The 23,334-nt window shown below is 48.7% G+C and overlaps 1 long non-coding RNA gene across 4 annotated transcripts in view; it reads left to right on the top strand.

The window, feature by feature from the left end:
* Positions 1–23,334, top strand: part of LOC140494026 (uncharacterized) — a 124,073-nt gene that overhangs the window by 33,698 nt on the left and 67,041 nt on the right. For all 4 annotated transcript variants that reach the window (XR_011963841.1, XR_011963842.1, XR_011963843.1 and 1 more), the window contains exon 4: positions 13,991–14,127. This is a non-coding gene — a long non-coding RNA (uncharacterized lncRNA). The remainder of the gene's footprint in view (positions 1–13,990; positions 14,128–23,334) is intronic.

The following is a 23,334-nucleotide window of genomic DNA, read 5'->3' as shown; positions in this document are numbered from 1 at the left end:
TGTGCCCTCTCAATTTCTGTGCATATGCCCTCACCCTCGCCGTGTGTGTGCTTGTCCCTCCTTCCCTGTGTGTGTGCGTGTCCCACCCTTGCCGTGTCTGTGTGTGTCCCCTCTCGCTGTGTGTGTGTGCCCCCTCTCAATTTCTGTGCACATGCCTTCCCCTTCGACATGTGAGTGCTTGTCCCTCCTTCGCGGTGTGTGCGTGTCCCTCCCTCGCTGTGTGTGCGCATCTCTCTCTTGCTTTGTGTGTGTGTGTGTGTGTGTGTGTGTGTGTGTGTCCCTCCTTCGTTTTGCGTGTGTGTGTCCCCGTCCCTTGCTGTGTGTGTGTCCCTCCCTCGCTGTGTGTCTGTATGTGTCCCTCCCTCGCTGTGTGCATGTGTCTCTCTCTCGCTGTGTGTGCGTGTTCCTCCCTCTCTCCGTGTCTCAGCAAGTCCCTCCCTTGCTCTGTTTGTCCCTTGCTCGCTGTGTGTGTGTGTGTGTGTGTGTGTGTGTGTGTGTGTGTGTGTGTCCCTTCCTCATTGTGTGTGTGTGTGTGTATGTATCACACCCTCACAGTATGTGTTTGTTTGTGTCCCCCTTTGCTGCGTGTCACTCACTCGCTGGTTGCGTGTATCACTCCCTCGCGTTGTGTGTATGTGTCTCTCTCTCTCGCTCTTTGTGTACGTCTCCCTCGCTGTGAGTGTGCGTGTCCCCCCTCGCTGTGTGTGTGTGTGTGCGCGCGCACGCGCGTATCCTTCCCTTGCTGTGTATGTGTGTGTCCCTCCCTCGCTGTGTGTGTGTGCATGTCCCTCCCTCGCTGAGTGTGCATGTCACTCTCTCACTGTGTGTGAACGTGTCACTCCCTTGCTGTGTGTGTCCCTTCCTCGCTGTGTGTGTGTGTCCCTCCCTCGCTGTGTGTGTGTGTCCCTCCCTCGCTGTGTGTGTCCCTCCCTCGCTGTGTGTGTCTGTCCCTCCCTCGCTCTGTGTGTGTGTGTGTCCCTCCCTCGCTGTGTGTGTGTGTGTGTGTGTCCCTCCCTCGCTGTGTGTGTGTCCCTCCCTCGCTCTGTGTGTGTGTGTCCCCCTCCCTCGCTGTGTGTGTGTGTCCCCCTCCCTCGCTGTGTGTGTGTGTGTGTGTGTGTGCGTGTGTGTGTGACCCTCTTGCTGTGTGTGCGCGTCACTCCATCACTATATGTGTGTGTCCGTCCCTTGTGTGTGTGTCCCTCCCTTGCTGTTTGTGTATATCCCCCTAACTGAATGTGCACATCTCCCCTCGCTGTGTGAGTGCCTGTCCCCCCTTGCTGTGTGTGCGCGTGTCCCTCCCTCCCCATGTCTGTGTGTGTCCCTCCCTCGCTGTGTGTCTGTATGTGTCCCTCCCTCGCTGTGTGCATGTGTCTCTCTCTCGCTGTGTGCGCGTGTTCCTCCCTCTCTCCTTGTCTCAGCAAGTCCCTCCCTTGCTCTGTTTGTCCCTTGCTCGCTGTGTGTGTGTGTGTGTGTGTGTGTGTCCCTTCCTCATTGTGTGTGTGTGTGTGTGTATGTATCACACCCTCACAGTATGTGTTTGTGTGTGTCCCCCTTTGCTGCGTGTCCCTCACTCGCTGGTTGCGTGTATCACTCCCTCGCGTTGTGTGTAAGTGTCTCTCTCTCTCGCTCTTTGTGTACGTCTCCCTCGCTGTGAGTGTGCGTGTCCCCCCTCGCTGTGTGTGTGTGTGTGTGTGTGTGTGTGTGTGCGCGCGCACGCGCGTATCCTTCCCTTGCTGTGTATGTGTGTGTCCCTCCCTCGCTGTGTGTGTGTGCATGTCACTCTCTCACTGTGTGTGAACGTGTCACTCCCTTGCTGTGAGTGCGTGTCCCTCCCTTGCTGTGTGTGTGTGTGTGTGTGTGTGCCCGTCCCTCAGTCGCTTTGCGTGTGTGTCCGTCCCTTGTGTGTGTGTGCGAGTGTGCATGTCCCTCCCTTGGTCTGTGTGTACGTGTGTGTGTATGTTTGCGAGTCCCTCCCTTGCTTTGCGCGTGTGTGTCCCTCCCTTGTGTATGTGTGCATGTCCGTCCCTTGCTCTGTGTTTGTGTGTGTGTGCGTGTCCCTCCTTCGCTTTGCATGTGCCTCCATCCCTTGTGTTTGTGTGTGCATGTCCCTCCCTTGCTCTGTGTTTCTGTGTGTGTATATATGTATGCGTGACCCTCCCTCGCTTTGTGTGTCCATGTGTCCGTCCCTTGTGTGTGTGAGTGCGTGTCTCCCCTTGCTGTGTGCGCGTGTCCCACCCTTGCCGTGTCTGTGTGTCCCCTCTTGCTGTGTGTGTGTGCCCCCTCTCAGTTTCTGTGTACACGCCCTCCCCATTGACATGTGTGTGTCCCTTCCTTTGCTGTATGTGTGTGTGTGTGTCCCTCCCTCACTGTGTGTCTGCGGGTAACCCCCTCACTGTGTGTGTTTGTATGTCACTCCCTCACTGTGTGTTGGGTGTCCCTCCCTCGCTGTGTGTGCATGAATCCGTCCCTTGCATGTCCCTCCCTTGCTCTGTGTTTGTGTGTGTGTGTGCATCTGTGCATGTCCCTCCCTCACTTTACGTGTGTCCTTCCCTTGTGTGCATGTGTACGTGTGTGCATGTCCCTCCCTTGCTCTGTGTGTGTATGTGTGTATGTATGTGTGTGTGTCACTTCCTCGCTTTGCGTGTGTGTGTCCGTCCCTTGTGTGTGAGTGTGTGACCACCTTGCTGTGTGTGCGTGTCCCACCCTTGCCGTGTCTGTGTGTGTGTGTGTGTGTGTGTGTGTGTGTGTGTGTGTGTGTGTGTGTGTGCCCCCTCTCAATTTCTGTGCACATGCCCTCCCACTCGACGTGTGTGTTTGTCCCTCCTTTGCGGTGTGTGCGTGTCTCTACCTTGCAGGTTATGTGCGTGTCCCTCCCTCGCTGTGTGTCTGCGTGTATTCCCCTCACCATAAGAGTGTGTGTTTGTCCCTCCCTCGCTGTGTGTGTGCGTCTCTCCCTTGTTCTGTGTTTGTGTGTGTCCCTCCTTCGCTTTGCGTGTGTGTGTCCCTCTCTCACTGTGTGTCTGTGTGTCCCCCTCTCTGTGTGCATGTGCGTGTCCCTCACTCGCTGTGTGTGTGTGTTGTGTGTGTGTGTATTTGTATTTGTGCATGTCCCTTCCTCGCTTTGCATGTGTGTGCCCCCTCTCAATTTCTATGCACACGCCCTCCCCCTCCCCCCATGTGTGTGCTTGTCCCTCCTTCGTGGTGTGTGCATGTCCCTCCCTTGCAGTGTATGTGCGTGTCCCTCCCTCACTGTGTGTCTGCGTGTATTCCCCTTACCGTAAGTGTGTGTGTTTGTCCCTTGGTCACTGTGTGTGCATGTCTCTCCCTTGCTCTGTGTGTGTGTGTGTGTGTGTGTGTGTGTGTGTGTGTGTGTCCCTGTCCCTCCTTCACTTTGAGTGTGTGTGTCCCCGTCCCTCGCAGTGTGTGTGTGTGTCCCTCCCTCGCTGTGTGGCTGCGTGTATCCTCCTGGCTGTGTGTGTGTTTGCGTGTCCCTCCTTTGCTTTGCATGTGTGTGTCCCTGTCCCTCGCTGTGTGTATCCCTCCCTCGCCGTGTGTCTGCGGGTAACGCCCTCACTGTGTGTGTTTGTATGTTGCTCCCTCGCTGTGTGTGTACGTGTCTGTCCCTTGCTCTGTGTTTATGTGTGTGTGTATATCTGTGTGCATGTGTGCATGTCCCTCCCTTGCTCTGTGAGTGTGTGTGTGTGTGTGTGTGTGTGTCCGTCCCTTGTGTGTGTGTGTGTGCATGTCTCTCCCTTGCTCTGTGTTTGTGTGTGTATGTATGTGTGCGTGTCACTCCATCGCTTTGCGTGTGACCGTCCCTTGTGTGTGTGAGTGTGTGACCAGCTTGCTGTGTGCGTGTGTACCACCCTTGCCGTGTCTGTGTGTGTCCCCTCTCGCTGTGTGTGTGTGCCCCCTCTCAATTTCTGTGCACATGCCCTCCCCTCAACATGTGTGTGCGTGTCCCTCCCTCACTGTGTGTCTGCGTGTATTCCCCTGTGCGTAAGTGTGTGTGTTTGTACCTTCCTCACTGTGTATGCGTGTCTCTCCCTTGCTCTGTGTCTGTGCGTGTGTGTGTATGTGTGCGTGTCCCTCCTTCACTTTGCGTGTGTGTGTCCCCGTCCCTCGCAGTGTGTAATGCCCCTCCCTCGCTGTGTGTCTGCGTGTATCACCCTCTGTGTGTGTTTGCGTGTCCGTCCTTCACTTTGCGTGTGTATCCCTGTCCCTTGCTGTGTGTGTCCCTCCCTCGCCGTGTGTCTGCGTGTATTCCCCCTCACTGTGTATGTGCGTGTCCCTCCCTCGCTTTGCGTGTGTGTGCCCCCTCTCAATTTGTGTGCACATGCCTTCCCCCTCACGGTGTGTGTGCTTGTCCCTCCTTCGCTGTGTGTCCCTCCCTCGTTATGTGTGTGTGTGTGTGTCGCTCCCTTGCTGTGTGTGTGCGTGTCCCTCCCATGCTGTGTGTGTCCATACTCCCTCCCTCGCTGCGTGTCTCAGCGTGTCCCTCCCACAGTCTGTGTGTGTCCCTCCCTCACTGTGTATGTGCGTGTGCATGTCCTTCCCTCACTGTGTCCGTGTGTGTGTCCCTTCGCTGCATGTCCCTCCCTCAATGTGCGTGTGGGAGTGTGTCCCTCCCTCACTCTGTGTGTGTGTTTGCGTGTCCCTCCTTTGCTGTGTATGTGTGAGTGTCCCCCCTTGGTCTGTGTGTGTGTGTGTGTCCCTATTGCAGTGCGTGTGTGTGCTTGGCCCTCCCTCGTTGTGTGAGCATGTGTCTCCCCCCCCGCTGTGTGTGCGCGTGTCCCTCTCTTGCTCTCTGTGTGTTTGTGTTTGTCCCTCCCTCGCTGTGTATGCATGTCCCTCCCTGGCTGTGTGTGTGCGTGTCCCCCACTCGCTGTATATGTCTGTGTTTGTGTGCTTCCTCATGCACGTGTTGCTCCCCCGCTGTATGTGTGTGTCCCTCCCTCGCTGTGTGTGTGCGTGTCCCTCCTTCGCTGTGTGTGCATGTCCCTCTCTCGCTGTGTGAGTCTGTGTTTGTGTGCTTCCTCATGCACGTGTCGCTCCCTCACTGTGTCTGTGTGTGTGTCCCTCCCTCGCTCTGTGTGTCCCTTTTGCTGTCCGTGTATGTGCGTGGCCCTTCCTCGCTGTGTGTGCATGTGTCACCCCCTCGCTCTGTGTGTGTGTGTGTGTGTGTGTGTGTGTGTGTGTGTGTCTGTGTGTGTGTCTGTGTGTGTGTGTGTGTCTGTGTGTGTGTGTGTGTGTGTGTGTGTGTGTGTGGTCCCATCATCGCTGTCTATGTGTGTGCGTGTCCCTTCTTTGCTCTGTGTGTGTGTATGTTCTTCCCTCGCTGTGTATGTGTGAGTTACCCCATTGCTGTGTGTGTGTTTGGTCCCCCCTCACTGTCTGTATGTGTACGTGTCCCTCCCTCACTGTGTATGTGTGAGTTTCCCCCTTGCTCTGTGTGTGTTTTTGTGTGTGTGTGTGTGTGTCTTGCTGTGCGTGTGTGCATGTGTTGCTCCCTCGCTCTGTGTGCACATGTCCCTCTCTTGCTCTGTGTGTGTGTGTGTGCGCACGCATGTCTCCCCCTGTCTGTGTGTGTGCATGTCCCTCTCTCCCTGTGTGTGTCTGTGTTTGTGTGCTTCCTCATGCGCATGTCGCTCCCTCACTGTGTGTGCGTGTCCCTCCCTCGCTGTCGGTGTGTGTGTGTGTGGTCCCACCCTTGCTGTCTGTGTGTGTGCGTGTCCCTTCTTTGCTGTGTGTATGTGTGTGTTCTTCCCTCGCTGTATATGTGTGAGTTACCCCCTTGTGTGTGTGTGTGTGTGTGTGTCCCTCTTGCTGTGCATGTGTGTGTGTGGCCCTCCCTCGCTGAGTGTGCCGTTTCCCTCTCTTGCTGTGTGTGTGTGTGTTTGTGTGAGTCCATGTCCCTCACTGGCTGTGTGTATGCGTGCCCCTCTCTCGCTGTGTGTCTGTGTTTATGTGCTTGCGCATGTGCGTGTTCTTCCCTCGCTGTGTACGTGTCCCCCTCTTGCTGTGAATATGTGTGTCCCTCTTGCCCTCTTGCAGTGTATGTGTGTCCTTCCGTCGCGCTGTGTGTGTGCACGTGTGTGTCCCTCCCTTGCTGTGTGTGCATGTGTCTCCCCCTCGCTGTGTGTGTGTGTCCCTCTCTCACTGTGTGTGTTTGTGTATGACCCTCCATCACTGTGTGTGTGCGTGTCCTTCCCTTGCTGTGTGTGTGTGTCCCTCACTTGCTCTGTGTGTGTGCATGACCTTCCCTCCATCGCTGTGTGTGTGTGTGTGTGTGTGTGTGTGTGTGTGTACGTTTCACTCCCTCGCTGTTTGTGTGTCCCTCCCTTGCTGTGTGTGCATATCCATCCCTTGCTGTGTGTGGACATGTGTGTGTGTGTGTGTGTGTGTGTGTGTGTGTATACGTCCCTCCCTCGCTCTGTGTGTGTGCATGTCCTTCCCTCCCTCGCTGTGTATGTGGCTGTGTGTGTGTATCCCTCGCTTGCTGTGTGTGTGTGTCCCACCCTTGCCGTGTCTGTGTGTGTCCCCTCTCGCTGTGTGTGTGTGCCCCCTCTCAATTTCTATGCACATGCCCTCCCCCTCGACGTTTATGTGCGTGTCCCTCCCTTGCTCTGTGTGTGTGTGTGTGTGTGTGTGTGTGTCTGCGGGTAACCCCCTCACTGTGTGTGTTTGTATGTCGCCCCTCGCTGTGTGTGTGTGTGTGTGTGTGTGTGTGTCCCTCCCTTGATTTGCGTGTGTGTGTCTGTCCCTTGTGTTTGTGTGAGCATGTGTGCATGTCCCTCCCTTGCTCTGTGTGTGTGTGTATGTATGTGTGAGTGCCCCTCCCTCGCTTTGCATGTGTGTGTGTACGTCCCTTGTGTGTGTGAGTGCGTGACCACCTTGCTGTGTGCGTGTGTCCCACCCTTGCCATTTCTGTGTGCGTCCCCTCTCGTTGTGTGTGTGTGCCCCCTCTCAATTTCTGTGCACATGCCCTCCCCCTCGACATGTGTGTGCTTGTCCCTCCTTCGCGGTGTTTGTGTGTCCCTCCCTTGCAGGTTATGTGCGTGTCCCTCCCTCGCTGTGTGTCTGCATGTATTCCCCTCACCATAAGTGTGTGTGTTTGTCCCTCCATCACTGTGTGTGTGTGTGTGTGTGTCTCCCTTGCTGTGGTGTGTGTCCCTCCCTCACTGTGTGTGTGTGTGTGTGTGTGTCTCTTCCTCGTTGTGTGTGCGTATCCCTTTCTTGCTGTTTGTGTGCATGTCCCTCCCTGTGTGTGTGTGTGTGTGCACGTGTCCTCCTTGCTATGTGTGCGCGTGTCCCTCCCTCGCTGTGTGTGTGTCCCTCCCTCGTCTGTCCCTCGCTCTGTGCATACGCATGTCCTTCCCTTGCTGTGTTTGTGTGTGTGCGTATGCGTGTCCCACCCTCGCTTTGCGTGTGTGCGTGTCCCACCCTCGCTTTGCGTGTGTGCGTGTCCCACCCTCGCTTTGCGTGTGTCTCTGCATGTATCTCCCTCACTGTGTGTGTGTGCATGTCCTTCCCTCGCTGTGTGTCTGCGTGTATCCCCCTGACTGTGTGTGTGTGTGTGCACGCGTGCGCGCATGTCCTTCCCTCGCTGTGTGTCTGCGGGTATCTCCCTCACTGTGTGTGTTTGCGTGTCGCTGCCTTGCTCTGTGTGTGTGTGTGACCAAAATTTGCACCATCAGTGAATCGGTCATCATAAATTGACTGTGGTATTCAGGAATGTGTGGTATAAGTAAGTTCACCACGAGAAATGCAGGATTTAATGTACAGGTAGGGGGTTGGTCTGGGTGAGATGCTCTTCAGAGTTTTGGAATGGACCGGTTGGGCCGAATGGCCTGCTTGCACACGATGGCGATTCTACTCAGGTTATTGTCCAGCACTGTCAACCATCCCCGTCTCTTACACCTGGCCTTATCCCCAATATACTCCTTAACACTGTAATCTCCTCCAGACTCTAAAACACTCCTTGGTGATGTAACCTTCTCCAGTCCTTACAAAAATCGATATGTCTGTCACCTCTTCCTGCTTTTCGAACCCTCCCTATAACTATTACCATTCGGTACAGCACTCCCAATCATTGTTCCCTCTTGAAACTCCCATAAACATTTGTATTTCTGAAAACTCATCTGGACTGTCTCACCTTCCCTTTGACAGTTACGTGCTGAGACCTGCTCTATTTCAGTGAAGTAATTAAGTCTTGGCAACACTCACTGTTATAACCTCCCTCCTGCCTTACAGCACTGAGGATCTGTAGAAGCTCTTTTCAACCCGACAGCTATCTCTGTGTCTGTAATCTCCTCCACTCCCCATAATACATTCTCTCTGAGCTCCTCTGTAGTTCACTAAACACTCCCTAACACTGTCTGTATCAGTGTAACCTTCTCCAAACACACTACCTTCCCTATCTGTGTAAATCCCTAAACCAGTCCCTATCCCTCTCAGCTCCGTCTAACAATACAACCCTCCATGTCTGTGTATTCACCTTCAGTCCCTACTCACCTCCCGATCTGTGTAACCTTCTCCATGCATTTTTGCTTCAGTCTCTTCAACTGTCCCTGTCAGTGTAACCTTTTCCAGACGCGAAAACTCTCCTCTTTTTGACTTACTCAGACCACACAATCCTCACTATCTATAACCTACTCCTGTCTGAGAAACCTACCTCTGCAAATTGCTCCAACTCTTCAACTCTCCATAAGCTCCTGCAGCTCTTACATCCCTCCCTCTCTACCAAATCTCTTCCAGTCCCTAAACACCAACAGTCTGTGGAGACCCGACCACCGTCCCTATCAGTGTAATCCTCTCAGGTCTCTGCAGTAATCCTGATCTGTCGAACTCACTCCATGCCTGTGCCTCTCCCAATCCAGTCCCTACAAAACCCACTATCTATTTATCACCCTCCTGTCACTATCACCCCCATGTCAATGTAAGCTCCTCCTGTGTCTCCACCATCTACCCATCTCCATAACCTTGTCCAGCTCTTACACCATGATCTGTTTAAACGTCACCTTCCTCTACAACTTCCTCCTGTTTGTGCTATGCTCCCTTATCTGTGAAACTGTTTCTGACCAAAATTGTTATCCCAGTCTCTGAAAAGAAATCCAGATTCCACAGCCTCCATAACCACCAGAACCTAAGCCTTCCTATGTCTATAAACATCTTCAGTCACGACTACCCTGCATATCTCTGTTTGTTCTTCCAGTCGATACAAACATCTTTATCTCTGTAATCTGCTCAGCTCCCTAAAACAGTCTCTGTCTGTGATCCAGCCCTGTCCTACAAACATCCTTATCCCTGTAAACTTCTCTATCCCTCCCAACATTCCCATCTCCATGAACCCCTGTCAGCCCTACAGCTCTCCACATTTCTGTAACCTCCTGTGGGTCTAAGGTCCTCCCTCCCTGTGAAACCACCTCCAGTCCCCATATCCCTCCCAGTCTGGGTCCTCTGCTCCAGATCAGACCATTGCTGTCTCTGTAAACACCTCCACTCCTGACAACTCTTCCCATTTGTGTAACCTCGTTCAGACCCCATACTCTCCAGCTTCCTGAATCCTCTTCCTGCATTGCAACTAAAACCACATGTTTATGTAATATCCACCAGTGCTTACACCCTCCCCAACTCAGTAACCACTTGCAGCCCTAATAAAACACGTAAACTGTGAAAACTCTCATTTCCCTACAATCCTCCCTCCCTCCCTCCCTCCTGAAATGCCTTCATCACCATGAAACCTCACAATTACTGAAGCCTCCTTTTGGCACTGCAAACCTCCTAATGTCTGCAAAATCCTCCTGTCCTGATATCCCTCCCTGAGTCTGTAACCCCCACCACCCTCCAGTGCCCTTCTGGGGAACATGGCAGAGGAGGGAAGATTTGTAAAGTCTGAGCCATGTTACGGAGGTAGAATTCTGGGAATTACTGATTTGGTTGAATGTCTGTGGTGTGCAGATTATTGGCGAGGACTCTAAAGACAGGATTTATGACTACTTGGAAAACCACAGTTAAATTAGCCACAGTCAGTATGGGTTTGTGAGGGGTCAGGTCACGCCTCACAAACCTTATTGAATTCTTTGAGGATATGGCAGAATACGTTGATGGCTCATTCAGAAAAGAAGGAAAATTGGGATACAGGGAAATCTGTCTGTCTGGATACAGGATTGGATGGCCCAGAGAAGACAGAGGGGACAGCAGATGGACAGTATTGAGCCTGAAGCTCAGTAACCAGTGGTGTTCTGTAACAATCAGCTCTGGGACTCTGCTCTCTGTGATTTTTGTAAATGACTTGGATGTGGATGTTGGAGAGTGGGTTAGTAAGTTTGCCAATCACACGAAGGTTGATGGAGTGGTGGGGAATGTGGAGGGCTGTTGTAGGTTGCAATGGGACATTGACAGGACGCAGAGCTGGGCTGGAAGTGGCAGATGGAGTTCAATCTGGAAAAGTGTGAAGTTATTCATTCTGGAAGGTCGAATTTGAATACAGAATACAGGGTGAAATGCAGAATACTTGGCAGTGTGGAGAACAGAGATCACGGGGTCCGTGTCCATAGATCCCTCAAAATCGCCATGCACGTTGGTAGGGTTGTTAAAAAGGCATATGTTGTGTTGGCTCCCCTTAGAAGGGGATTGACTGTAAGAGCCGTGAGGTTTTACTGCATCTTTATAGCGTCCTGGTGAGACCACACTTGGAATATTGTGTTCAGTTCTGGTCCCCTGTTTACAGGAAGGCTGTGCAAGTTTTAGAGAGCGTACACAGGAGATTTACCAAGATGCTGCCTGTAATGGAGGGCAGTTCTTACGGAGAAAGGTTTAGGGAGCTGAGGCTTTTTTCATTGGAGAAGGGGGCGGGGCGACTTTGTGGAGGTGAACAAGATGATAAGAGGCACAGAGAGAGTGAATAGTCAGAGACGTTTCCTCCTATGGCATAAATGGCTATTACAAGGCGGCATAATTTTAAGGTGAATGGAGGATGGATAAGAGGATAGAGAATGGTAGGTGGTTGGATGGACTGCCAATGGTTCTGGTAAAATTAGACACATTAGGGACATTTAATAGACTCTTGTACAGACACATGGATAATAGTAAAATGAAGGTTATGTAGTTTACTTTGATCTTACAGTTGGATAAAAGGTTGGCATGAAATCATGGCCGAAGGGTCTTGGGCTGAACTGTTCTGCGTTCTGTGTTCTGTCTGGTAAACTGGGTCATCAGCTCAGATCAGTGTAAAAAGGATATGGCATTCAGGAGGAGCTAGTGAACTGGATACAAAATTTGCTTGATGGTAGGAGACAGAGGGTGATGGGAGACATGTTGTTTTTCTGACTGGAGGCATGTGACCAGCGGTGGAGTGGGTCCCCTGTTGTTTGTCATTTGGATAAATGGTTTGGGTGGGAATATTGGTTTCCTGGTAAGTAATTGTTTTGGGTGTCACTGAAATTGGTGGTAAAGTGGACAGTGAAGAAGGTTATCTGTGATACAACAGGATGACCAGTACTGCTGGGATAGTGGGCTGAAGAATAGCAGATGGAGTTTAATTAGATAAATGTGAGGTGTTACATTTTGGTGAAACAAACCAGGGTGGGACTTGTCCAGTTAATGTTCGGGCCCTGGGTAGTGTTGTCAGTCAGAGACCCAGGGACGCAGGTACACAGTTCTTTGAATGTGGTGTCACAGGTAGACAGACTGGTGAAGCAGGCATTTGGGATGGTTACCTTCATTGGGGAGAGCATTAAGAGTAAGAGTTGGGATGTCATGTTGTGGCTGTAAAAGACATTGGTGGGGCCACCATTAAAACATTGTTGATCTGGAGGAAGAACTCATCTCGTTCACTAACCTCCTTTAGGGAAGATCAGCAAATATTCTAACCTGGTCTGGCCGACATGTGACTCCAGACCCACAGCAATATGGCTGACTCTGAGCTACCCTCTGGGTAATTAGCAAAGGGGTCAAAGAACGTTGTTCCAGGCAGTGACACCTACATCCCATGAATGAATATGTAAAAATACCTATGGCCCTCCGTACCTCTGCAAACCCCTTCAGCTGCAGCAATCCGTCCTGGCTTTGTAACACCCTGACCACTCTCTGTAACACTCTCACCACCTCCAGCACCTTCACCTCTCCCTGTTCCTATTGTGTCAATGAACCCTGACCGTGGTTCCCCTTCCCCCAGCCCCCCTCCTGCGAGCAGACCTATTGCAATCCATTAACATTTATTCCTAAAACGCTCTCTCAGTTCAGGATTTTAAGTACTTTTTGGTGATCTTCTCAGCCTCATAATCTAGTATGATTCTTTTTGTCCTGAGTGAGGTATCAGTGGGAATTTCTTGCTGAGGTTTTTACTATTTCAATCGAATGTCCTTTTGTTGAGTATTTTGCATTGTCCCTTCAAATGTTTTCCACTGTTCATTTACAGGCACATATTTCAGTCTGTTTAACCTATTTACCTTGGTTAGTTCTCCTCTCAAACTCATGTCATTGGCTATTTTTGTTTCTAGTTGTAGCTTGTCCTTTCTGTGATTCACTTTAAAACTTTATATTTCTTTAAACTGCACTTTATCACAATTTCCCGAAGGATCTCTGCAGGTGACATTACTCATTCACTAAGTTTCATTACACGGTCGTCTGCGATAGTTAGGTCCCCAGCCAGTTGCACAATGTGTTTTTCAAAGAAACACTGAAAAAAAAACCGAACTCCTCTTCCAATATCAATGTTGACCACGTGATTGTCCCAGATTATAGAAATATTGAAGTTTCCCAAAATTATCACAATGCCTTTGTTAAAAAATTCCAATGAGTTCCTGTTTAATGCAGTGATGAGCAATGAAACGCTGTTCATTGGCTAAACTGTTGTGCTGCTTGTGTCCTTCGCACGTAGTAGCCAGAATGTACATTCAGACTGACTCTACTTCATGATCTGCAGCCAAATCCTTTCTCTGTAATGCCTTTTTTTATCCATTATTGTTAGCGTTGCCCATTTTGCCTGAGTTTCCACAAGATTACGAACCACTGAATATTTTTGTTCACCCTGTATCCATGTCTCCCTGGTGTCTAAATCTCTTTTATCTCTGTGTCACAAATCCATCGACCTTATTGCAGCAACTTTGTCCATTCAAAAAAAACATAATATTCTCTCTTCCACAATTTTCTGTCACCAATCTATTTGCTGATGTACAATTTTAGTTAAACTCTGTCCCATCCTGTTCCTTTCTGCTTGTCTTCAGCCACATTCCCATGCTGTTCCATTGCTTCACCTTTTCCCTTTGGATTTGGAAAGCTCCTTTCACCTGCATCCTCTCTGTCAGTTTAATGCCCTGTCCATAAACCTACCGTCATGATTGGCCAGGACACTGCTTCCAGCACAGTTCCAGGGGGACCATCCTAATAGCTTTTTTTAAAATCAGGTATGGGATGTGTGAGTCTCTGTCTGACCAGCCTTTCTTGCCCAGCTGCCCTTGAACTGAGTGACTTGCTCAGCCATTTCAGAGGGTCATTGAGAGGCAAACCCTTTGCTGTGGGGATGTCGTGCAGACCACGTGAGGATGGGCAGATGTCCTTCTCTACAGGACAAGTGTTTGGATTTGTTGTACATCAGTAATGGTTTCATACTTATTTGTGGATTGTTAATTATTATTTTTAAAATTATTGATTTCAAATGTCTCCTTTTCAGATGGCGGGATTCAATCCTGCCTCCCCTGAACATTAGCTGAGATTTTGGATCCATTCTCTCGCAATAATACCACTAGGCCATTACTTCACCTGCTCACTGGTTGCTCATCCCTGAGCACTGATACCAGTGCATCATGAAGCAAAACCCATTCTTCCCACACAATTGTGTGATCCTGACATCTTCCAGCAATCTGGGACTATTACTTAATATCACTCCATTTTCCTGATCTCTGTGGAACTCAGTGCCATTCTCCATGTGTAACCCTCACTGCATCTGTTTAATTTCCCATCCTGTCTATTTCTCTGTCTCCTGTAGGTACTCAGGAAGGTCCTGACTCAATAGCCTTCCCAGCTGCTGGGTGGATCGTCCATCACCTCATTGAATGCAATTGGTCTGCCAGAGAGAGACAAAGGGAAAGGAGATCTGGAGCCTTCAATAAATCCTGTCGTGAGGTAAGGTCACCCACAGTGCACAGAGCAAAGAACAATGAGAGGGCTCCAAATATCTGTTAACACAACATGACATAGATACAGTGCTGGAGCACAGTGCACACACACACACCCCAGGCTCAATCACCATCCCACTGTAAGTTCTGTTATATTAAAACTCACTGCAACAGTGTATCTATGGCATGTCTTGTGGTCCAGTGTCTTCAATAATTTTTAATTCCTATAACAGATCCTATCCCTGTAACCTCCTCCCTTCCCAATAGTATCTCCACATATTTGAATTGTGCTGCATTCCAGACTACCTTCCTTATCCCTGTAACTTGGTTCATTGTCTACAACATGCCTTATCTCGGTAGGGGGTGGGGATGGGGAGAAAGTAGCAAAGAGTACATTAGGTGAATGGGGTGGGGAAGAAGGTGATAGGTCAGAGTGGAGGATGGGTGAAGGTAGCAAAGAGTACAATGGGTGAATGGGGGTGGGGATGGGGGTGATAGGTCAGAGAGGAGGGTGGAATGGATCGGTGGGAAGGGAGATAGTCCATTAGGACAGGTCATGAGGACGGTGCTGAGCTGGAAGGCTGGAGGTGGGGTGAGATGGGGGAAGGGGAAATGAGGAAACTGGTGATGTCCACATTGTTGCCCTGGGGTTGAAGTGTTCCGAGGCTGAAGGTGAGGCGTTCTTCCTCCAGGCGTCGGGTGGTGAGGAAGTGGCGGTGGAGGAAGCCCAGGACCTGCATGTCCTCGGCAGAGTGGAAGGGGGAGTTGAAATGTTGGGTCACAGGGCAGTGGGGTTGATTGGTGCGGGTGTACCATAGATGTTCCCTAAAGCGCTCTGCTAGGACGTGTCCAGTCTCCCCAATGTAGAGGAGACCGCAGCGGGAGCAACGGATACAATAAATGATATTGGTGGATGTGCAGGTAAAACTTTGGATGTGGAAGGCTCCTTTGGAGCCTTGGATGGTGGTGAGGGGGGAGGTGTGGGCGCAGGTTTTGCAATTACTGCATTGGCAGGAGAAATTGCAAGGAAGGGACGGTGGGTTTTTGGGGGGCATGGAACTGACCAGGTAGTCACGGAGGGAATGGTCTTTGCGGAAAGTGGAGAGGGGTGGGGAGGGAAATATATCCTTGATGGTGGGGTCCGTTTGGAGGTGGTGGAAATGTTGGCGGATGATTTGGTTTATGCGAAGGTTGGTAGTGTGGAAGGTGAGCACCAGGGGCGTTCTGTCCTTGTTACGGTTGGAGGGGTGGGGTCTGAGGGCAGAGGTGCGGGATGTGGACGAGATGCATTGGAGGGCATCTTTTACCACGTGGGAAGGGAAATTCCGATCTCTAAAGAAGGAGGCCATCTGGTGTGTTCTGTGGCAGAACTGGCCCACCTGGGAGCAGGTACGACGGAATTGGGAATAGGGGTTGGGAATTTTGCAGGCGGTAGGGTGGGAAGATGTGTAATCTCGGTAGCTGTGGGAGTCAGTAGGTTTGTAAAAAATGTCAGTGTCAAGTTGGTTGTCACCCTGTATCTGTCAGCTGTTCCATCTTCCACAACCCTCCCTATCACTGTAAGACAGCCCCCTCCCGTCCCAGTTACTACAGCCCGCTGCATCACTAAATGCCAGTAGTCACTGTGCATCGCTATAAACTTAATATCTATGTAACCTCCTTCAGTCCCCACAGCCCTCCCTGTCTCCATAAACTCCTTCAGTCCCCACGACTCTCCCTATCCATGTAACCTGAATCATTCCCCACAAACCTCCCTAACTCCATAACCTCCAAAAGGCCCCACGACCCTCCCTATCTCCATAATCTCATCCTGACCCAACGACCCTCCCGTTCAGAGAAACCTCCTTCAATCCCCATGATCCTCCTGATCTGTGCAACCTCCTTCAGACCCAACAGCCCTGCAGATCTCTTTGGCCCCTTTCAGGCCCCACAGCACTCCCTATCTCCATAATGTCCTTCAGTCACCACTGCACTCTCTGTGTCCATAATCTCATACAGTCCCCACATCACTCCCTATCTCCATAATGTTCTTCAGTCACCACTGCAATCTCTCTGTCCATAATCTAATACAGTCCCCACATCATTCCCTCCTTAATTCCAAAGCCTCTATTACCTGTTGAACCTGTAATCTCCCTTTTTCAGACTGAGAAACAAGAACTCCCATAACCATTTCTGCTGCCAGTCTGAAACCAAACAGTGTCAGCCTGACAGTAGGTCGGGAGCTGAAATATGTTTGAAATGATATGTCAATATACAATAACTGGACCCTTTGAAACACATTTAATAAAAAGACAATGTGGATTTGAGCCTGTTGGATTGTATTTTTATTGGTGTGAGTATAAATGGCAGAGTAGATACGGGTGAAGGAGTGGCTGTACCGAGGATACGGTGTATTTGAATTATCAGAAACCTTTACACAAGTTTCAATAAGGGCTAAGGAGTAACTTAGTAGAGAATAGGGCACCTTAACTATCAGGAGATGGGTGAGATATTAGACACAATAGTGTTGTCAGAAGTTACTGTGGAGAAAGACATGGAAGCTCGGGAACTTGGGGAAATAAAGAGTGATGTGTTGGAAAGAATCCTCAACAGAGAAGAGAAAGTGTTGGAGTCTTAAAACAAACAAAGGTCGATCAATCCTCAGTAGCTCATTATGTCTATCCTAGACTATTGTGGGAAGCTAGGGAAGAGGTTGCGGTGTCCCTAACAGAGATATTTATATGATCCACAGACACAATGAGTTACCGGAAGACTTGAGGGTGGCTAATGTTCTTCCATCACTTAAGGGTTGCAGGGAAAAGCCAGGAAATTACAGCCCAGTGAGCCCAGTGCTGGGGAAGTTGTTGGAGGAGATTCTGAGAGAAAGGAACTACGTATATTTGGAAAGGCAAGGGCTGATTAGAGATAGTCAGCATGGCTTTGTGAGTGGGAAACCGTGTTTCACAAACCGGATTGACTCTTCGAGGAGTTGACCAAGAGATCGATGAAGGCAGAGCAGTCAGCGTCGTCTACATGGACTTCAGCAAAGCATTTGTCAAGGTTCCAAGCGAAGTAGAACATCTAGTCAAGAGGAAGAAGGAAGCTAACCTAAGGTTGAGGAACCAAGGATCAGAAGCAGGGCTCTAGAGAGTTACATGGGCCAGCACGGTGGCTCAGTGGTTAGCACTACTCCCTCACAGCACCAGGGACGTGATTTCAATTCCAGCCCCAGGCGACTGTCTGTGTGGAGTTTGCACATTCTCCCCATGTCTGTGTGAGTTTCCAACAGGTGCTCAGGTTTCCAAAGCCCAAAGATGTTCAGGTTTGGTGAATCAGCCATGAGTTTTTCAAGAAAGGGAATAGAGATAATCCTCGGAATCACAGACCTGTCAGTCTACTGTCTGTGATGTGCAGATTATTGGAGAGGACTCTGAGATACAGGATTTATGATTCCTTGGAAAACCATAGTTTGATTAGAGAAAATCATCATGACTTTGTAAAGGACAGTTCATGCCTCACAAATCTTATTGAATCCTTTGAGAATGTGACAAAACACACTTATGGCTCATTGAGAAAGTACAGAGCATGGGATACAGGGAAACCTGCCTGTCTGGAGACAAAATTCCTGGCCCAGAGAAGACAGAGGGTGATGACAGATAGAAATCATTCAGCCTGGAGCTCAGTGACCAGTGGTTTTCTGCAGAGAGAGAGAGGTTACAGGACCTCTGCTCGTTGTGATTTTATGAATGACTTGGATGTGTGAGTGGAAGAGTGGGTTAGTAAGTTTGCCAATGACATGAAGGTTGGTGGAGTGGTGAAGAGTGTGGAGGTCTGTTGTAGGTTGCAACGGGACATTGACAGGATGTAGAGCTGGGCTGAGAAGTGGTAGATGGTGTCAAATCAGGAAAAGTGTGAAGTGATTCATTTTGGAAGGTTAGACTTGAATGCAGAATACAGGGATAAAGGCAGAATACTGAATAGTGTGGAGGAACAGATGGATCTTGGATTTCATGACCTGAGATCCGTCAAATTTGCCACCAAGCTGTGATAGTGTTGTCAAGAAAGAATATGTTGTATTCGCTTTCATTCGCTGGGGGATTGAGTTTTAAAGCGTGAGGTTATGCTACAGCTCTATGCAGCCCTGTTTAGATCCCATTTAGAATATCGTGTTCAGGTTTCGTCCCTTCATTTCAGGAAGGATGTGGAAGCTTTAGAGAGGGTAAAGAGGAGATTTCCCAGGATGCTGCCTGTACTGGAGAACATGTCTTATGAAGAAAGGTTGAGGGAGCTAAGGCTTTTCTCATTGTAGTGAAGAAGGGTGAGGGGTGACTTGAAAGAGGTGAACAAGATGGTGTGAGGCATAGATAGAGTGAACAGTGAGAGACCTCTTTATCCCATGGCATACATGGTACAAGGGGGCATAATTGTAAGGTGATTGGTGGATGGGTAAGGGGAGATTTCAGATGTAGGTTCTTTACACAGAGAGTGGTGGGTGGGTGTAATGGGACATTTTAACAGACTTTTGGATAGGCACATGGATGACAGCAAAATGAAGGGTATGTAGGTTAGTTTGATCTTATAGTTGGGTAAAAGATGGGCATGGCATCGTGGCCGAAGGGTCTTGTGCTGTACTGTTTTGTGTTCTACGATCCGTATGGTAAACTGGGTAATATGTTCAGATCAATGCAGAAGGACATGGCATTCAGGAGGAGCTAGTCAACTGGATACAAAATTGGGCTTGATGGTCGGAGACAGAGGGTGATGGGAGACATGTTGCCTTTCGGACTGGAGACATGTGACCAGCGGTGCAGTGGGTCCCCTGTTGTTTGTTATTTGGATAAATGGTTTGGATGGGAATATTGGTTTTGTGGTAAGTAAGCTTCTTGGGTGACACTGAAATTGGTGGGAAAGTGGACAGTGGAGAAGATTATCTATGATACAACAGGATGAACAGTACACTGGAATAGTGGGCTGAAGAATAGCAGATGGAGTTTAATCAGATAAATGTGAGGTGTTCCATTTTGGTGAAAGAAACCAGGGTTGGACTTGTCCAATTAATGTTTGGGCCCTGGGTAGTGTTGTCAGTCAGAGACCCAGGAATGCAGGTAGACAGTTCTTTGTAAGTGGTGTCACAGGCAGACAGGTTGGTGAAGCAGGCGTTTGGGATGGTTACCTTCATTGGGCAGAGCATTGAGAGTAAAAGTTGGGATGTCATGTTGTGGCTGTACAGGACATTGGTGAGGCCACCATAAAAGCATTGTTGACCACTAGGAAGTACTCATCTGGTTCACTTACGTCCTTGAGAGAAGATCATCTGACATTCTAACATGGTCTGGCCTGGACGTGACACCAGACCCACAGCAATATGGCTGACTCTGTGCTATACTCGGGGTAATTAGCAGTGGGGCAAAGAATGCTGGTCCAATCAGTGACACCCTCATCCCATGAATGAATAAATAAAAATGCCTATGTCCCTCCCTACCTCTGCAAACAGCTCCAGCGGCAGCAATCCGTACCTACTTTGGAACACCATTCAGTCCCTGACCACTCTGTGTAGCACTCTCACCACCTCCAGCACCTTCAGCTTTCCCAGTTCCTTTTGTGACATAAAACCTTGACAATTATTCCCTCTTCCATCTGACCTCCTCCTGCTAGCAGACCCTTTGCAATCCCTTTAAAACTTACTCCTTAAACGTTCTCTCACTTCAGGATTTTAAGTACTTGTTGGTGATCCTCTAAGCTCGATAATCTAATATGATCCTTTTTACTTGAGTGAGGGACCGATGGGGATTTCTTGCTGAGGATTTTTCTGTTTCAATGGAATGTCCTTTTGTTGATGTTTTCCACTGTTAATTGACAGGCACATATTTCAGTCTGTTTAGCCTGTTTTCCTTGGTCAGTTCTCCTCTCAAACTCATGTTATTGTTTATTTTTGTTTCTAGTTGTAGCTTGTCCTTTCTGTGTTTCACTTTAAAACTTTATATATCTTTAAACTGCACTTTATCACAATTTCCATGAGGATCTCTCCAGGTGACATGACTCATTCACTCAGTTTGATCACACAATGGTCGCTCTGAGACAGTTATGTCCCTAGCCAGTTGCACAATTTGTTATTCAAAGAAACACGGAATTTTTTTTTTCTGAACTCCTCTTCCAATATTCCTGTTGTCAGTGTGACTGTCCCAGATTATGGGAATATTGAAATTTCCCAAAATTATCACAATGTGTTTGTTAAAAAATTCCAATCAGTTCCTGTGTAATGCAGTGATGAGCAACGGAATGCTGTTCGGTGGCTAAAACTGTTCTGCTGCTTGTGTCCTTGGCAAGTAGTCGCCAGAATGTACATTCAGACTGACTCTATTTCATGATCTAAGACCAAATGCTTTCTCTGTGATGCCTTTCTTACCCATTATTGTTATTGTTACCCATTTTGCCTGAGTTTGCACAAGGTTGTGATCCATTGAATATTTATGTCCACCTTTTGTTCGCCCTGTAACCACGTCTCTCTGGTGTCTAAATCTTTTTTTATCTCAGTGTCAGAAATCCATCTACCTTATTGATAAGACTTCGTCCATTTTTTAAAAAATCATAATTTACTCTTTCCCACAATTTCCTGTCACAAACCTATTGACTGATGTACAGTTTTAGTTAAACTCTGTCCCCATTTTGTTCCTTTCAGCCACATTCTCATGTTGCTCCATTACTTCACCTTTTCTCTTTGGATTTGGAAAGCTCCTTTCACCTGGACCCTGTCCCAGCATCCTCTCTGTCAGTTTGAAGCCCTGTCCATAAACCTGCCCAAATGTCTTTCCATGCTGTAATTGTTCTTGTTTCTCCCTTGTGCCTGAAGCAGTCTGTTCCATCTATACACCATCCTCTGTGGATAATGATCCCTCTCAGCTCCCTCTTTAAATCCTTGCTCTCTCTCACCTCCTGTTTATACCCTCTAGTTTTGGACTCACCTACCCTTGGTTATTCACCATTCTTAGGGTCACCCCGTGGCCTCCTCTGCCCAAGTGAAATATTTAGGACAATGTTACAAATATCTCCAACGTATGTAACAAAGTGCTGGCCAATGTCGGCAAATGTGCCAAATGTCACTTTCCTCACCCTGTCCACCTGTGATGTCACTTCGGAGGAACAATGTAACTTGCACCCCCGGTCTCTCTCTCTCTCTCTCTCTGTTCAACAACCCTGGCCAGAGCCCTTCCATTAACAGTATTAGTCCTTTCTGATTTGTCTTAACAAAATCCAACCCCTGAATTAAACTCCATCTTTCATTCCTTGGCCCACTGGCCCAGTTGGTCAGTATCCCCTTTGATAACCGTATTTACTGCCCACTACACCATTCATTTGATCATCACCAAACTTTCGCACAATCACTCCTTTATTTTCAACCAAATTGTTTATGTAGATGATGCCCATCAGTGGGCCCAGCCCTGATCCTTTCTTCAATAATGGAATAAAACCATATTCTTGTCATAGATCCATACAGCATGGAAACTGACCCTTCAGCTGATACCCACCATCATCTAAAACTAAACTCTTCCCAGCTGCCTGTTGCTGGCCCATATCACTCCAAATCTTCCCTATTGACCTGTTTATCCAAATATCTTTTAAATGTTGTAATTGTACCCACATCAACCCCTTTCTCAGGAAGTTCATTCCACACTCAAACCACCCTCTCTGCAGCAAATTGCCCCATATCTTTTTTTTGAACATCTCTCTCCTCTAACCTTAAAAATGTGGCCCCTCCTCTTGAGACTCCCCCCATCCTGAGGAAAAGGCAACTACCATTAAATTGATCTTTTTCCTCATTTTTTTCCCATAAACCTTTAAAGCATCATGTCTCAACCTCCAGGCTCCAGTGGAAAAAGACTCAGCCTATCCAGCCATTTTTCCGAACTCAAGCCTTCCATACCCAGCAATATCCTGGTAAATCTCTTCTGAACCCCCTGCAGCTTAATAATATCCTCCCTGTTAACTGGGCGACCAGAACTGGACAGAGTATTGCAGAACAGGCCTCACCAATGTCTGTGCAATCTCAACATGACGTCCCAAATCCTCCACTCAATGGACTGAGCAATAGTCAGGCATGCCAAGCACTGTCTTATCCATCCTGTGATGTAAGCTTCAATGATTATGTACCTGAACCCGGAGGGCCCTCTGCTCTAAAACACTAACCGAAGCCCGAACATTAATTGTATAAGCTCTACCCTTGTTTGTTTTACAAAATGCATTACCTCGTATTTATTTAGATTGAATTCCATCTCTAGTTTTTCAGCCCATTCACTCCCTCCATCAAGATCCCTTTGTAATCTCAGAAAACATCCTTCACTGTCCACGATGCCACCCTCCAGCCTGCCAGCCCATCACACAGGGCTGTCAGTAGTACACATACCTTTGCTAGGGGCTCCACAATTTCTTCCCTAGCATTCCACAATGTCCTGTGATACACTTAATCAGGTTCTGGGACTTGCCATAGCTTTGTGTTTTAAAACCTTCAGCACCACCTCTTTTATAATATGCAGTATTTTCAAGTCATAGAGATATACAGCATAGAAACAGACCCTTCGGTCTTCAACTCGTCCAGGCTTACCAGAAGATCTAAATAAATCCATTCCCTTTTCCAGCATTTGACCCATATACGTCTACACCCTTACTATTCAGATGCCCATCCAGATACCTTTTAAATGCTGTAATTGTATCAGTCTCCATTACTTTCTCTCTCAGCTCATTCGATACACACATCACCATGTGTGTGAAGAAGCTGTCCCTTCAGTCGCTCTGTAAACCATTCACCTCTAACCTTAAACTTATGCCCTCTAGTTTTGGACTCCCCAACTTCTGGGAAAAGGCCTTGAATGCTCACCCTATCCATACCGCTCATGTTTATATAAACCTCTGTAAGGTCATCCCTCCGTCTCCGATTCTCCAGTGACAGTAACCCCAGCTTATTCAGCAACAACACGGGCAATATCTTGTTAATCTTTTCTGAGCCCTTTCAAGTTTCACAATGTCCTTCCTGTAGCAGAGAGACTGGAATTGCAGAGAACTGCAATTGTGGTCACATGTATTACTCTTGTTCCCTGAGTTCCCCAGTCTTTCTCCACAGTAAGTTCTGGAGTGAAAAGATTGTTTAGGATCAAGATTGGTCAAGCTCCATTTTTTAACTTGCACTTGTCGACCAGGCCTGTCCTTTTCCAAAGCTGTTTTCAAACTACGAAAACTGTGG

This window comes from Chiloscyllium punctatum, chromosome 23, assembly GCF_047496795.1.
Source record: "Chiloscyllium punctatum isolate Juve2018m chromosome 23, sChiPun1.3, whole genome shotgun sequence".
NCBI classification, from domain to species: domain Eukaryota; kingdom Metazoa; phylum Chordata; class Chondrichthyes; order Orectolobiformes; family Hemiscylliidae; genus Chiloscyllium; species Chiloscyllium punctatum.
This window is presented reverse-complemented; position numbering and strand designations above follow the sequence as displayed.